Here is a 6,971-nt window from a genome sequence, read left to right on the forward strand (position 1 = left end):
ATTTTCTGTATTTTATTCAAAACATCAACAAAAACATCTGCAGCATCAATTTTTCTTTTTTTCGATGTATCGATGTTTTTAGATATCAATAATTCTTTAAACTTTGACCCCCCGATGTTTTGACTTGCAATGTGGCATCTTTAATTCAGAAACAAATCAATTTTTTACTAGAAACGTAGCGTTTATCTTTATTTTGGGGATGGTGGGCGTTTAGCAAAAATAATAATTGAACAAAAAATGTACATGTCTCACTCTTCTCGTCTTTAAGTATTAGGGAAAGGGAAATAGGGTTATCGCACAGTGGAAAGTAAAAGAAAACTATTGGTATATAACTTTCTTTAAGTAAATGTTTATATACCTGGCTATTTGAATAATTGGCAAAAGGGTGGAATTTTAAAAAAATTGACACTATAAGCATGAATCGGGGGACAAGTAAAAACACCGAATTTATTGGTTGATCATTTTTTTGAAATATTTTTTATATTTTCGTATTTATTTGCAAAGGCATGAATTCTCCTTATTGGCGAGTGTGCACTGTAGTTTGTTGTAGATACATTTACACAAAAGAGTTGATTAAATCGAGCAACCCGACTGAGTTATAATAATCGAGTAAATAATAACAAGTAAATTAATTAATAAGAATCGAGTAAATAATAAGGTTACAATAGCATATCTCAAAAAGCCAAAAAAAAAACTGAATCTGGCGGGCGTTTTTAGGTTTTTAGGAAAACAATGCCAATATTTAATGCGTATTAGATTTCAGTACCTATTTTGAGTTCGTCCAAATGTTCATAGACAAAAAACTGAATTTCACCCCCTAGGGAGTCCAACGGGGATTGAGAACATTTCCAGCCAATGACAGGTCATAAGCCCTGTAGATGCCTAGACTTCCATATTCGCTTCTCTGAAATGTTCTCCATCCCCGTTGTACCATATAACATTCGTTTAACAAAATGCTATTACATTTGTCAATGCAAATCTCGGTTGTCGTAAAAAAAAATAGTGTTTGTCATAAAACCAAAATATCGTAATGTTAGAATATGGCTTGAATAAATGTTTTTAGCATAATTATTTTTAATAATTTAGTTTTTTTCAGTTATGTGTATTGGTGACTGACAGAAACAAGATTTTCAGCCGAAACTGAAGATCAGTTTTTGAGCAACAAGATATTGGATTATTATCCATTAAAATAGTTATTGTATTGCCATTGTCTATCATAAAAAATAAAAACTAGACTGATTTTATGATTAGATTTTTAGTAGCTCTAAGATAGTTTTTCTTTTTAATTTTTTAAAATTTTGTAACTTGAAATACGGCACACATAAACAAATTCTTATGTATGCTCCAATAATTTTCAAGTTATACATGCGTGTCTGAAATATTCATGCATTAAAACTTTTTTCCCCGTAAAATAAGCAGGTATTTTCACTATGCATATGCATTATAAAGTCAATCCTTTTGTCTGTATTGGAAAATAACGCGGCGATATTTTCAAATATTTCAATACGAATTAATATAACCTTCCATTGAATACTTTGATTTTCTAAAATTTCTCAACAATAATGCACTTTGACAATAATAACCTTTTAGTTTGACGTTAGCCAGTTCTGAAAAGAACCACATTTTAATGATCGCCGTTAACAATAAATCCATTAAAAATAATATTTCACTGAGCCGTTTGTTACTAAGTACAATAATATTATTCCGTCTATTGTTAAAGTCAATTACGATTCAATATACCTTGGGTTAAATTCGAATGATCGAACGGCAAATTACCTGAAATTCCAAAACCTTTTCTTTTGAAAATACAACATTTTCTTTATTTTTTACTTAAGTTTATTGTTGTGCACACAGTGCTATATCAGTACAGTGTTATTACAAAAAAACATAAACTTAACACAGCACCAATTACGTACACAACACAATAGATAATACGATTTCTGACAGGACAATAAATTGTGACAAGAATAATATGTTTAACGCATGACTGTTTGTGTGAAATATTTCTTTTATTTATAAATCATGTAACACAAAGTATTTAACAAGTATAATACGTTGAATTACATTCCCATGAGTTACAACAACTCAATTCAGGACATAAATAATATAAACATTTAGAAAATAGCACATATTGAGAACAACAAAGAAACAAAGCAAGTTTAGCACCTTTATAACTAAATATAGCACAACAATATATACGCCTAAAACTTTTTCTTACACATAATTGAAGAGTGCCTTCTATACCCCACGTGGTGACATCATTAATGTAAACAAGGAATAATAAGGGTCCGAGAATGAAGCCCTGGGGCACACCACATGTTATCATTTCAAATTAACTAGAATATTCTCCAATTTGAACTGAGCAGTATCTGTTGATAAGGTAACTACGAAATAGTTTTAGAGGGGTACCATCGACTCCCAGGTGTTCAAGTTTGGTTAGCAAAATTTCGTGATCAACGGTGTCGAATGCTTTTTCAAATCTATGAAAATGCCTGCCGCGTATTTACCTTCGTCTAAATTTTTTTGAAAATATGGTATTTGTTTTATATAATTGTTCATAAATAGGCAAAATATTATTAATTGAGGCTAATGTTAATAATCGATGCTAAATATACAAAACAAATACAATAAATATAGTCCCCATATGTTTTCCGCTGGGAAAAACATAACTTTTTGAATAATAAATCGCCAACCGGTGGCCATTAAAATAATATTTGAATTTTAAGAACTTTCAGTTTAAATAAAAATAATAAAATAAAACCCAAAACTAATTTCTCAGTAATACATATAAGCCTCGCTTCATCAAAATTCATGCATCTCCTTACGTACGCGCACCGATTATTCAAACTTGTAATATATTATAAAAACATTAAATTTCAATAAATTTCTACGCCATTATTTTTTATCCGCGCCCGTATCAGTGCTCCAATCGCAACGTACCAGCGATTGTTTATCATACCTATAGGGGAAGATGGGTAGTTTTTACGCTTCAGGCTCCAGTCCAGGAACTTTAAAACATTGCAGCTTAGAACTACATCTACGACGTTGCCTCTGGTTTCCTCTATAGACCCAGTCATTATCATCGATCCATAGACGGGATTTGTCTATGACTAACAGTGGTGGCGGTCGTTTTTGTTTGTCTTAGATAATAATTATTGTGTTTTTTCCTTAAAAAGTCGAAATAATTCACTAATTGGGTTAAAAAAAGAGTGGTGTACATACAATTTTATCTATTATTAAGTGTTTTCAGTAGTTTGTGTTTGTTTTCGTTCTCTGTCCCGAAACCTAATAACCAGGTAACAATTATTTTTTCCATACACGTGTAGCCAAATTTTTTTTTGGTTTTTACAACTTGTTTTGTACTTTTCTTTTTTTTTATTTGTTATAAATGAATGATAAAGAGAAACCTCCGGATCCACCGGATGGATCTCAATTAGATTCGTCGTGCGGTACAATGGACACTGTTCCAGATCCCGCCGAATTTGTTACAATAAGGCCTAAATCAAAAAAACTCAAACTTATAAATTCGGAGAGGAAATCGAGTTCTGAGTCAGACCGCCCCCTCCCACACAAAACACCTAGCCCCCGACCCTCAGCTTCTACAAACCCAGGTACTCCAGAGGTCACAAACACTTTATCGCCTATTACCACACCTACCAAAGTCCAATCCCGCATGTACAATGGAATGGATCGTGCTCCATTTATCGTACATGTAACAAAAGTACAAGTAGACGGCGTCACCCAAACCAACTTGTACGATATTGACTTCGGTCGATTTCTTCATAGAAACAATATTCGGACTGCCTGGAACGGAATCAAGTCCGTCGGCCGTAACCGTATTTCTGTGGAGTTTAAGACGGCAAACGAAGCCAATACGTTCGTAAAATCAGAAATAGCTAAAAAAGATAATTATAACGTTTTCATTCCGACTTTCCTAGTAACTAAACAAGGTGTTACCAAAGGCATCCCTTCGCACTGGTCTGAACAGGACATTGTGGAGAATGCCGAGGTACCTCATGGATTCGGAAAAGTAATCAAGGCTCGACGACTGAATTACAGATCGAGTAATGGTGACGTAGTCGAATGGAAACCCTCCCACACGGTGGTTTTGACCTTCGACTCAAAATCTCTACCTTCCCACATTTCCATCTTCAATGTGTCCCTCTCCGTAGAACTCTACGTATTTCCGACAATTCAGTGTTTTAAATGCTGTAAGTACGGACATACAAAGACTGTCTGTAGATCCCTTGTGCGCTGTTACAAGTGTGGCTCCTCACACAATGGGGAATCCTGCACGGTGGCGGCAGAAGATATAAAATGCCTCAATTGTTCTGGTAACCACTCTGCCACCAGCAAGCTGTGCCCTGAGCTTAAAAGGCAACAAAACATAAAACACACGATGGCTGATAGAAACATTTCATATATTGAAGCTTCTAAAATGTTCGGAAAAGCGACGATTTCCTATGCAGAAATCGTCTCTAAAACGACAAAACCGAATGTCAATGTTGTTATGCCCGCGCCCTCCGCGCCAATATCCTACAAAAAATCAGTAGAGAGGAAGTCGAGGTCAAAAAAACTACCTTCCAAACCTAATGTTCCTCATCATGACCCTTCACTTCTGTATTTCCCGAATGGACAACTTCCATCTGGTTCTAATGGGAATGCTTTTCCTAGCACAGTCCCAACATCGAACAATACAATTATATCTACCATATTGAGTATTCTAGTATCGATCCTTCAAAACAATCCACAAATACCGTCCAACGTCGCCCATCAACTTCTAAATATAACCTCCCTACTTAACCACCACCATGGCTCCTCAGATGAGGATTCTGCAGTGGAACAGCCATAGCATTTTTAATAAAAAAGAAGATCTCTTGCATACATTGCAAGAAGAATCTATTTCAATTGCGGCCATTTCGGAGACGTGGATGGTCCCGGGATCTACTATTAGATTCCGGGGATTCCACTGTCTGCGAGATGATCGTGAGGATGGGAAGGGTGGCTCTGCCCTCCTCATCAAAAACTCCCTTCCCTTTATCCCTATTAATGTCAAGACTGATGGCTGTCCTTTCCAAGTGACAGCTGCAAAGGTTAATGACTTGACCATCCTTTCCATGTATATCTCCCCAACCAACAAACCCTCAAAATCGATACTTTTATCTTTGTTCCAAAAATTGACCCCTCCGTTCCTTATCCTTGGTGACTTTAATGCTCACCATGCCCTGTGGGGTGCTCCGACATGCGACAGGTTGGGAAGAGATATTGTTGATCTCTTGGATGATCTGAATATGTGTGTCCTTAATGATGGCTCCGCAACGCGCCTTCAGCTTCCAAATCAGCGACCCAGTGCAGTGGATCTCACCATCTCCAGCGCTGCAATGGCACCATCTGTGCAATGGTCAATTAAGGATGACACTATTGGTAGTGATCATTACCCTATAGTAGTCAGCCTCATATCCAGCCATAGATATTGCCAAAGTGGCCTATCCCCTGGGGGAAGACGAAGACCGAGATACATTACAGAAAGAGTTAAATGGAGATACTTCTCTGACGACATTGAACTTAAAGTGAACGAGCTGCCCACCCCGACGAAAGAGAATGTAGTGAAGTGCTATGAAGCATTGTCATCATGCATCGTCGAAGCAGCAGACAAACATGTCCCTGTAAAGGAGAAAGGCAATAGAAGTAAACCCCCCCCTGCCCCATGGTGGGATAGCGAATGTGCGGAGGCAGTTTTGAAAAGGAAAAAGCAAGCTAAAGTTTACTCCTTAAACATGAGCCTAGAAAACCTGTTGAGTTTTAAACAGGTTGAAGCTAAAACAAAACGCCTCTTAAGAGACAAGAAACGACAAGGATGGAAAAACTTCTGTTGCTCTTTATCACGAGACGTGCCTATATCTACTGTTTGGAGCATGATACGTCGATTTAGAGGTTCTTTCACTCCACCAGTGAGACGTCCTGAGACCCTAGGGTGGGTTGAGGAGTTCGCCAACAAATTAGCCCCGCAGACCGCAAATAACTGGAATGAGTCTCCCTATTGGTACCAGTTTACAAATAGAAGCTGGTTAGATCATAGCTTCAGTTTAGATGAACTGAAGACTATTCTGACCCGGCTCACAGACTCAGCTCCAGGGATTGACGGTATACTGTATAGTTTTATCCAACATAACAGTGATCCTACCCTCTCCTACATCCTATCATTGATCAACATGATCTTTGAATCAGGAAACATCCCCCCTTCATGGAAAACCCAATCCATTATCCCTATCCTTAAACCCAACAAAGACCCAAACTTTGGGTCTTCCTACCGCCCCATAGCCCTCTCCTCCACACTGTTGAAAGTGGCGGAACATATGGTGAGACAACGCTTGGACTGGTTTGTGGAGAGCTCGAAAACTCTCCCCGAGTCTCAATTTGGATTCAGGAAAAGAAAGAGCACTATTGAAAGCGTGTCGGTTCTGACATCTGATATCAGAGCCGCTCTTACTAAGAAAGAATTTCTTATAGGTGTCTGTCTGGACATAAGTGGTGCATATGACAATGTTATTATCCATATTATAGAAGCTAAAATGCTACGAATTGGAATCCCGCGAAAACTCACTTCCTTTATAGCAAATTTGATTCTCTCCAGAAAGGTAGAAATCAGTGTTCGCGGTCATGCTGTGGTGGAGAGAGAGTTAAGCAAGGGACTACCTCAGGGTTCTGTCCTGAGCCCGATTCTCTTCAATATCTATACGCATGACATAAGCGGAATTGTTCCCTCAGAGACAAGTTTGCTTCAATACGCGGACGACTTCTTCATGTATACATATGGGAAGGACCCAAATAATCTAGAAAATACTCTAAATTTAGGTATGAGAAACATCAGGAATTGGTTAGTGGAACATGGCTTGGATCTATCGACTGGTAAAAGTAATGCCATAACCTTTTGTAGACAGCGAAAAATCCCAACCATAAAAATTCAACAC

Source organism: Micrasema longulum, unplaced genomic scaffold (genome assembly GCF_059751315.1).
Source record: "Micrasema longulum isolate JH-2025_06_02 unplaced genomic scaffold, ASM5975131v1 h1tg000319l, whole genome shotgun sequence".
NCBI classification, from domain to species: Eukaryota; Metazoa; Arthropoda; class Insecta; order Trichoptera; family Brachycentridae; genus Micrasema; species Micrasema longulum.